This window comes from Moschus berezovskii, chromosome Y (genome assembly GCF_049115385.1).
Source record: "Moschus berezovskii isolate FMDL1 chromosome Y, NW_MosBer_1.0, whole genome shotgun sequence".
In the NCBI taxonomy this organism is placed as follows: Eukaryota; Metazoa; Chordata; class Mammalia; order Artiodactyla; family Moschidae; genus Moschus; species Moschus berezovskii.
Window position 1 is genome coordinate 28,120,469 of NC_142489.1, and position 10,719 is coordinate 28,131,187.

The window sequence follows — 10,719 nt, forward strand, 5'->3', positions numbered from 1 at the left end:
TGAATATTTTAATTCAGATTCTGAATTCAGGAACTCAGATTCCTCAGAAAAAGCATTCTGGACTAGAGAATTCCAGTCTGTCACAAAGATCTGGACATGGCATCGTGACGTTCACTTTCATTTTCTTTCCAGTCCTGCTGGAAGGAATACACATTGATACAGCCACTACGTATGCAGATCAGTATGAAGAGTCTTTAAAAATCTAACAATGAAGAAACTATATGATCTAGCAATTCCACTGCTGGGATTGTTGGGATTTACCTAAAGAACATCATAATTACAAAAGATGCATAACAACAGTATTGATGGCTCCAGGATTTACAACAGCAGAACTCTGAAGCAACAGAAATGTCCATTTACAAAGGAATGAATAAAGATAATTTGGTATATATATAAAATAGAACATTACACAATCAAAAAAGGAATGAAATCGGGTCATTTGTAGAGAAGTGGATGGATTGAAAAAGAGTCCTATATAATGAAATAAAATAGAAAAAGGAAAACAAATATCACTTATTAACATATATATAAACTGTTAATAGATTATATATAACATATTTTATCACATATATTATAAATAAGATAACTTTATATGACATAGACTGTTTATCTAACATAAACTTTTAATATATTGTATAATATATATATATTTATATTTCATAGCATATATTTTATATATAACATAACTTTATATAAATATACATATATATGTATATGTATAAACTGTATCAGTTCAGTTCAGGCGCTCAGTCATGTCCAACTCTTTGCGACACCATGAACCACAGCACACCAGGCCTCCTTGTCCATCACCAACTCCCGGAGTTCACCCAAACCCATGTGCATTGAGTTAATGATATCATCCAACCATCTCATACTCTGTCATCCCCTTCTCCTCCTGCCCTCAGTCTTTCCCAGGATCAGAGTCTTTTCAAATCAGCTAGCTATTCATATCAAGTGGCCAAAGTATTGAAGTTTCAGCTTCAACATCAATCCTTCCAATGAACACCCAGGACTTATCTCCTTTAGGAAGGACTGGTTGGATCTCGTTGCAGTCCAAGGGACTCTCAAGTGTTTTCTCCAACACCACAATTAAAAAGCATCAGTTTTTCTGCACTCATCTTTCTTTATAGTCCAACTCTCACATCCATACATGATCACTGGAAAAACCATAGCCTTGACTAAGGGATTTTTTAAGCAAAGTAATGTCTCTGCTTTTTAATATGCTGTGTAGTTTAGTCATAACATCCTTCCAAGGAGTAAGTGTCTTTTAATTTCACGGCTGCAATCACCATCCGCAGTGATTTTGGAGCCTAGAAAATTAAAGTCAGCCACTATTTCCACTGTTTTCCCATCTATTTGCCTTGAAGTGACGGAACTGGATTCCGTGATCTTAGTTTTCTGAATGCTGAGCTTTAAACTTTAAGTTGGCTTAAAAACTTGATGACCATTATATCTACTACTGTGGGCAGGAATCCCTTAGAAGTAATGGAGTAGCCATCATGGTCAACAAAAGAGTCCGAAATGCAGTACTTGAATGCAATCTTAAAAACGACAGAATGATTCCTGTTTGTTTCCAAGGCAAACCATTCAGTATTACAGTAATCCAGGCCTATGCCCCAACCAGTAATGCTGAAGAAGACGATGTTAATTGGTTCTATGAAGACCTACAAGACCTTTTAGAACTAACACCCAAAAAAGATGTCCTTTTCATTATCGGGGACTGGAATGCAAAAGTAGGAAGTCAAGAAACACCTGGAGTATCAGGCAAATTTGGCCTTGGAGCACGGAATGAAGCAGGGCAAAGGCTAATAGAGTTTTGTCAAGAGAATGCACTGGTCATAGCAAACACCCTCTTCCAACAACACAACACAAGACTCTACACATGGACATCACCAGATGGTCAACACCGAAATCAGATTGATTATATTCTTTGCAATCAAAGATGGAGAAGCTGTATACAGTTAGCGAAAACAAGACCAGGAGCTGACTGTTGCTCAGATCATGAACTCCATATTGCAAAATTCAGATTTAAATTGAAGACAGTAGGGAAAACCACTAGACCATTCAGATATGACCTCAATCAAATCCCTTATGATTATACAGTGGAAGTGAGAAATAGATTTAAGGGACTAGATCTGATTGATAGAGTGCCTGATGAACTCTGGACAGAGGTTCGTGACATTGTACAGGAGACAGGGACCAAGAACATCCCCATGGAATAGAAATGCAAAAGAGCGAATTAGCTGTCTGAGGAGGCCTTACAAACAGCTGTGAAAAGAAGAGAGGTGAAAAGCAAAGGAGAAAAGGAAGGATATAAGCATCTGAATGCAGAGTTCCAAATAATAGCTAGGAGAGATAAGAAAGACTTCCTCAGTGATCAATGCAAAGAAATAGAAAAAAAAAAAAAAAAAGAATAGGAATAACAAGACACCTCTCCAAGAAAATTAGAGATTTCATGGGAACATTTCATGCAAAGATGGGCTCGATAAAGGACAGAAATGGTATGGACCTAACAGAAGCAGAAGTTATTAAGAAGAGGTGGCAGGAATACACAGAAGAACTGTACAAAAAAGATCTTCATTACCAAGATAGTCACGATAACGTGATCACTGACCTAGAGCCAGACATCTTGGAATGTGAAGTCAAGTGGGCCTTAGAAAGCATCACTACGAACAAAGCTAGTGAAGGTGATGGAATTCCAGTTGAGCTATTTCAAGTCTTGAAAGATGATGCTGTGAAAGTGCTGCCCTCAATATGCCAGCAGATATGGAAAACTCAGCAGTGGCCACAGGACTGGAAGAGGTCAGTCTTCATTCCAATCCCCAAGAAAGGGAATGCCAAAGAATGCTCAAACTACCGCACAATTGCACTCATCTCACACGCTAGTAAAGACATGCTCAAAATTCTCCAAGCCAGGCTTCAGCAATATGTGAACCGTGAACTCCCAGAGGTTCAAGCAGGTTTTAGAAAAGGCAGAGGCACCAGAGATCAAATTTCCAACATCTGCTGGATCATGGAGAAAGCAAGAGAGTTTCAGAAAAACATCTATTTCTGCTTCATTGACTATGCCAAAGCCTTTGACTATGTCGATCACAATAAACTGTGGAACATTCTGAAAGGGATGGGAATCCCAGACCACCTGAACTGCCTCTTGAGAAATCTGTATGCAAGTCAGGAAGCAACAGTTAGAACTGGACATCGAACAACAGACTGTTTCCAAATAGGAAAAGGTGTACATCAAGGTTTTATATTGTCACCTTGCTTATTTAACTTATATGCAGAGTACATCATGAGGAACGCTGGGCTGGAAGAATCACAAGCTGGAATCAAGATTGCTGGGAGAAATATCAATAACCTCAGATATGCAGATGACACTACCCTTATGGCAGAAAGTGAAGAGGAACTCAAAAGCCTCTTGATGAAAGTGAAAGAGGAGAGTGAAAAGCTCAACATTCAGAAAACGAAGATCATGGCATCTGGTCCCATCACTTCATGGGAAATAGACGGGGGAACAGTGGAAACAGTGTCAGACTTTATTTTTTGGGGCTCCAAAATCACTGCAGATGCTGATTGCAGCCATGAAATTAAAAGATGCTTGCTGCTTGGAAGGAAAATTATGACCAACCTTGATAGTATATTAAAAAGCAGAGACATTACTTTGCCAAGCAAGGTCCGTCTAATCAAGGCAATGGTTTTTCCCGTGGTCATGTATGGATGTGAGAGTTAGACTGTGAAGAAAGCTGATCGCCGAAGAATCAATGCTTTTGAACTGTGGTGTTGGAGAAGACTCTTGAGAGTCCCTTATACTGCAAGGAGATCCAACCAATCCATTCTGAAGGAGATCAATCCTGGATGTTCATTGGAGGGACTGATGCTAAAGCTGAAACTGCAATACTTTTGCCACCTCATGCGACGAGTTGACTCACTGGAAAAGACTCTGATGCTGGGCAAGGTTTGGGGCGGTAAGAGAAGGGGATGACGGAGAATGAGATGGCTGGATGCCATCACTGACTCTGTGGACATGAATTTGAGTGACCTCCGGGAGTTGGTGATGGACAGGGAGGCCTGGCATGCTGTGATTCATGGGATTGCGGAGAGTCGGACATGACTGAGCTACTGAACTGAACTGAACTGAACTGAAAGAGTTATTATGACTCTTTCACTTTCATCAAGAGGCTCTTTACGTCTTCACTTTCTGCCATAAAACTGGTGTCATCTGCATATCTGAGGTTACTGATATTTCTCCTCCAATCATGATTCCAGCTTGTACTTCCTCCAGCCCACGGTTTCTCATGATGTACTCTGCATATAAAGAAAACAAACTGTATAGATGATCTCATAAGAGAAGCAAAAGTAGGGACAAATTTATAGAGAAGAAACTTATGGATATCAAGGATAAACTGAATGCTGGTGAAAGGATTTGGGAGATTGCAACAGACAGTTGTACACTATTGATGCATATATATATATACAGCACAGGGAACATCACTGTGGGGATGTGAATCAGAAAGAAGTCTCAAAATGAGAGGATAGATGTATGATTGTTCAATTACTTAATGGTGTCCGAGTCTTTGGAAACATTGGATTGCAGCATGCTATAATTTTGCTGTAGAGTGGAAACTAAGAAAAGAGTCTTAAGCAATTATGCTCCAATAAAAATTTAAATTTCAAAGTATATTCAACTAAAAAAAGGCATACCTCTTACTGCTTCTCATGTTACTTATGAATTCAAAAAAAGAACTCAAAATATGTATACCTGAGTGACAAATTGACTATAAAGCCCTGAAAACTGAATTTTATTTGATAATGCACTTATCATGAAAATAGTATGAATAAAAATAAATGTGAAGTACAGAAATTAGTGTATATGTGTATGTCAAAAGGTTGAAAGATTTTTTGAAAAGAAAAAATACCTTTTAAATAAGTGGCAACAGAACTATTATCAGTCACCTGGATTTAGTTATTCAATTGATTCTTTAAAATGTATGTTTTATTTGTCACACACAGTCTTTTACTAACCTGTTATGGATGAATATTAAACGTCTTTTCCACATTCATTTAAAATATATGAGTTTTTAATTGACAAGAAAAGTATATTTCCAAAATGTTTAAACAGTTTTATATATATATATATATATACACACACACATATATATATATATATAATGTTAAATACATATATAACGTTATATATATATATATATCATGTTAAATATATATATTATATATATATGTTATATATATAATGATAAATATATATATATATAATGTTAAATTATGTTGTCATGATTGTTACAGGTTCTTGAAAATTAGTTTTTTTTAAGTTGGACTGTAAAGAATGCTGAGTGCCAATGAGTCAATGCTTTTGAACTGTTTTTTTTGGAGAAGACTCTTGCGAGTCCCTTGGACTGCAAGAAGATCCAACCAGTCCATCCTAAAGGAGATCAGTCTTGAATGTTCATTGAGAGGACTGATGTTGAAGCTGAAATTCCAATACTTTGGCACATGATGTGAAGAACTGACTCATTTGAGAAGACCCTGATGCTGGGAAAGATGGATAGCAGGAGGAGAATGGGATGACAGAGGATGAGATGATTGTATGACATCACCTACCAATGGACATGAGTTAAAGTAAACTCCAGGAGCTGGGGACAGACAGAGAGGCCTGGCGTGCTGCAGTCTATGGGGACACAAATAGTCCGACACGACTGAGCGACTGAACTGAACTGAACACAAGGTAATCTGAGTGCCAGTTTTCCTACCTAATGTATGGGATCTTCTGAATTTCATAGAAGAAATTCCAAGTGCAAAATTTTTCTACATAAATTGTAATTCCCTGTATGTCATAATTAGATATGTGGGTTAAATTTTCCTATATGAAATAATGGGACTGTATACTTCACATATGAAAATATGTATGTAGTTTTCCTGAAGGAATGTGGAATTCTCTGTATTTCACAGATGAAAATTTTGGCACATAGTTTTCAAAACGAAAAATCTGTATATATCACAAGAAAATCTGTGTACCTATTTTCCTATATGCAATATGGAATTGTATGTATTTCACATAAAAAATAATGTGGGCTTTTCTACATGAAATTTGTAATTTTGCATATTTGACATATGAACATCTGACCATAGATGTCATTATACCAAATACCGTATTCTATTTCATGTATGCAAACCAGAGCACTCACATTTCTACATTTATATGGAATTCTCTATATATCACATATGAAAATCCTGGCACTGATCTAACTCAGTGAAATATGTAATTACCTATATTTCATATAGTTAAACCTGGGTTAGGATTTCCATGCAGATATTGAAATCTCTATTTCACAGTGAAAATCTGTGCAATGATAGTCCTTCATGAAATATGGAATTCTCTATTATTGACATGTGAAAATCTAGGCACTGAGCTTTTTCCCCTGAAATATGATTTTTTAAAATATTTCACATTGAATATCTAGATGTAGAATTAACCCCTTGAAGATTAGATTACCCATATTTTACATATGAAAAATATGATTGATTTTCCCACATGAAATATATATTCTCTAGATTTCATATATGAATATTTTGGTGTAGATTATCCTACATGAAATAAAGAATTCTCCACATTTCACATATGAACATCTAGTTGCCAATTTTATGTGAAAGATGGAATTCTCTGTATTTCACATTTGAAAATCTGAACGGACAGTTTTCCTAGAGGTAATGTGGAAGTCACTATTTTTTACATGTACATCTAAATGTAGATTTTCCTACATGAAAAAAGGAAGTCTCTGTATTTCAATTCTTTACCATCTAAGTGACTAGGAAAATTAACAGTTCTGTGAAGACCTACGAGACCTGCTGGCATTATCACCAAGAAAAGATATCCTTTTCATCACAGGGGAGCTGAATGAAAAAGCAGGAAGTCAAGAGACACCTGGAGTAACAGGCAAGTTTGGCACTGGAGTACAAAATGAGGCAGGACAAGGCTAACAGTTTTGGCAAATAGAAATGGTAAAAGTGGAAACAGTGACAGACAATTTTCTTGGGCTCCAAAATCACTGGGGACAGTGACTACAGTCATGAAAATAAAAGACCCTTGATCCTGGGAAGTAAAGCTATGGCAAACCTGGGGGCAATGGATTGAAAAGCAGAGATATCACTAGCTGACCTTTGTCCACATAGTGAAAGCTATGGTGTTACAGGAGTTGCGTGTGGCTGTGACATTTCAGCTATAAAGAAGGATGAATGCCAAAGAAATGAGTCTTTGGAACTGTGGTGCTGAAGATGACTCTTCAGAGTCCACTGGTCAGAATGGAGGTCAATCCAAGATGCTAACCTGAATATTCATTCGAATGGATGATGTTGAAACTCCAATATTTTGGGGACCTGATGTGAAGAGCTGACCCATTGGAAAAGCCACTGATGCTTGGAAAGATTGAGTATGGAAGAAGAGGGTGATGGAAGATAAGATGGTTGGATGGCATAACTGACTCAGTGAATGAGTTTGAACACACTGTGGGTCACAGTGAAGGACAGGGAAGCCCGGAGATCTCAATCCATGATGTCACAAACAGTTGTGATTGACATCCAGGAATAGATGGCTCTACCTAATATATGGAATTCCCTATATTTCACATATTTCAATCTGCAGGCAGATTTTCTTCTTCAGCATGCCACATGTGGAGAAAATTAATGCCCTGATATTCAAAGGTGAAAGAGAGATAACTGCATAACCTAACGTAGGAAAATTTGCACCCAGACATTCAAATGTGGAATATAAATAATGACATGTTTAAGTCATAAAATATATGCTCAGATTTAGACATCGAAAATGTTGAGAATTTCATCTTTCATGGGGGAAAATCAATGCCCATATTTTCTCGTGTAAATTATAGAGTCTCACATTTTATGTAGGAAAACCTGCACCCAGATATTCATATGGAGAGTTCCATATTACATGTATGAAAACTGGCATCCAGATTCCCATACGTGAAATATAAAGATTTCCATATTTTCTGTGGAAAAATCCAAATCACGAAATTCAATTATTAAGAGAGAATTAAAAATCATATAGAAATATTGACAGTCCGTGTTTTAGATATGAAATATAGATTATTCCATATCTCATATAGGGAAGTCTTCAACCAGATTTTCATTATTGAAACATAGAGAATTCCAAATAATTTTAGAACAATCTGTGACAAAATGTTCATATACAAAAAATAGTAGATTCTATATTTGGCAATTTGGGCCATATTATACGTTCTGAATCATAGAAAATTCATACTTTATGTTTGAAAAATCTGTCCACAAATTTTCATATGTGATATATTGACATTCATATTTCACATAAGAAAATTTGTTCCCAATTGTGAAAGAGACAGATTTTTATATTGCATGTTGGAAAGCATCCATTCAAATTTTCTTCACTAAAATAAAAATTTTATGTTTCAAGAAGGACAGATTTTCATATGTAAAATATAAAATTCCATTATTTCTTAAGGAAAATTAATGCCAATTTGTTCAAATGTTACATGTAGAGAATTCCATACTTCATGAAGAAAAATCAACAGAGATTTTCATTTTTTTTTTATTTTTTATAATTTTAATTTATTTTATTGGAGGCAAATTACCTTTCATTAATATATTGGTTGGTTTTGCGATTCATTGACATGAATCCGCCCCGGGTGTACATGTGCTCTCCCTCCCGAACCCCCCTCCCACCTCCCTCCTCCCCATATCCTCCCCCCATGTCATTCCCCTGCACCAGCCCCAGGCATCCTGCATCATGCATCGAACCTGGACTGGTCACATATGCTAATATACATGCTACAATGCCATTCTCCCCAATCATCCCACCTTCACCCTCTCCCACAGAGTCCCAAAGACTGTTCTATATGTCTATGTCTCTTTTGCAGTCTCGTACACAGGTTTCAGGTTTCCATCTTTCTAAATTCCATATATATGCGTCAGTATACTATATTGATGTTTTTCTTTCTGGCTTACTTCACTCTGTATAATTGGCTCCAATTTCATCCACCTCATTAAAACTGATTCAAATGCATTTTTCTTGATGGCTGAAAAATACTCCATTGTGTATATGTACCAAAGCTTTCTTATCCATTCATCTGCAGATGGACATCTAGGTTGCTTCCATGCCCTGGCTATTATAAACAGTGCTGCAATGAACATTGGCATACATGTGTCTCTTTCAATTTTGGTTTCCTCGGTGTGTATGCCCAGGAGTGCAATTGCTGGATCATATGGCAGTTCTATTTCCAGTTTTTTGAGGAATCTCCACACTGTACTCCAAAGTGGCTGTACTAGTTTGCATTCCCACCAACAGTGTAAGAGGGTTCCTTTCTCTCCACACCCTCTCCAGCATTTATTGCATGTAGACTTTTGGATAGCAGCCATTCTGACTGGTGTGAAATGGAATCTCATTGTGGTTTTGATTTGCATTTCTCTGATTATGAGGTATGTTGAGCATTTTTTCATGTGTTTGTTAGCCATCTTAATGTCTTCTTTGGAGAAATGTCTGTTTAGTTCTTTGGCCCATTTTTTGATTGGGTCACTTAGTTTTCTGGAATTGAGCTGCAGGAGCTGCTTGTATATTTTGGAGATTAATCCTTTATCAGTTGCTTCATTTGCTATTATTTTCTCCCATTCTGAAGGCTGTCTTTTCACCTTGCTTAGAGTTTCTTTTGCTGTGCAGAAGCTTTTGATTTTAATTAGGTCCCATTTGTTTATTTTTGCTTTTATTTCCAATATTCTGGGAGGTGGGTCTTGGAGGATCCTGCTGTGATTTATGTCAGAGAGTGTTTTGCCTACGTTCTCCTCTAGGAGTTTTATAGTATCTGGCCTTACATTTAGCTCTCTAATCCATTTTGAGTTTATTTTTGTGTATGGTGTTAGGAAGTGTTCTAATTTCATTCTTTTACAAGTGGCTGACCAGTTTTCCCAGCACCACTTGTTAAAGAGACTGTCTTTTGTCCATTTTATATTCTTGCCTCCTTTGTCAAAGATAAGGTGTCCATAGGTGCGTGGGTTTATCTCTGGGCTTTCTATTTTGTTCCATTGATCTATATTTCTGTCTTTATGCCAGTACCATACTGTCTTGATGACTGTGGCTTTGTAGTAGAGCCTGAAGTCTGGCAGGTTAATTCCTCCAGTTCCATTTTTCTTCTTCAAGATTGCTTTGGCTATTCGAGGTTTTTTGTATTTCCATACAAACTGTGAGATTATTTGTTCTAATTCTGTGAAAAATATCGTTGGTAGCTTGATAGGGATTGCATTGAATGTATAAATTACTTTGGGTAGTATACTCATTTTCACAATATTTATTCTTCCAATCCACGAACACGGTATATTTCTCCATCTATTAGTGTCCTCTTTGATTACTTTCACTAGTGTTTTGTAGTTTTCAATGTACAAGTCTTTTGTTTCCTTAGGTAGATATATTCCTAAGTATTTAATTCTTTTCGTTGCAACAGTGAATGGAATAGTTTCTTTAATGTCTCTTTCTATTTTCTCATTATTAGTGTATAGGAATGCAAGGGATTTCTGTGTGTTGATTTTATATCCTGCAACTTTACTGTATTCATTGATTAGCTCTAGTAGTTTTCTGGTAGAGTCTTTAGGGTTTTCTGTGTAGAGGATCATGTCATCAGCGAACAGTGAAAGTTTTACTTCTTCTTTTCCAATTTGTATTCCTTTTAT